The following is a 471-nucleotide window of genomic DNA, read 5'->3' on the forward strand; positions in this document are numbered from 1 at the left end:
GTTGTGGTTGCGGTTGTCTCGGGGGAAGGAGCCAGGCGGAAAGTGGGCTGGGCTGGGCTGGGCGGCCGGCTGGCCGAGTGGAAGCCGGGCTCTGCCTCTGCGATGTAACTTTAACATCCCTTCCACCCACTCCTCCCTCCCTCCCTCCCTGCCGCCGGGAGGCTGGGGGCGGGGGAAGATGAAAGGGAAGCCGCGGCTCTGATTGATAGACACTGGAGAGAGAGGGAGCAGGGAAATGTATCCGCGCACAAACCCGGCTTAACTGCTCGGGCTGGGAGCGCGGGGCTGGGCGAGCCCGGCGCGGGGGAGGCGGGGGTCGGCGGAGGCAGTGCGCTCAGGAGGGCACCAAGAATATAGGAAGGGATCCGGGTTGTAGCCGTATCGAGCTGGAGGAAAAGACAATCCCGACTCGTAGCAGAGAGGGTATCTTTTATTAGACCAACAAGATTTTGGCCAAAAAAAAAAATGTCT

Source organism: Alligator sinensis, unplaced genomic scaffold, assembly GCF_000455745.1.
Source record: "Alligator sinensis unplaced genomic scaffold, ASM45574v1 scaffold66_1, whole genome shotgun sequence".
In the NCBI taxonomy this organism is placed as follows: Eukaryota; Metazoa; Chordata; order Crocodylia; family Alligatoridae; genus Alligator; species Alligator sinensis.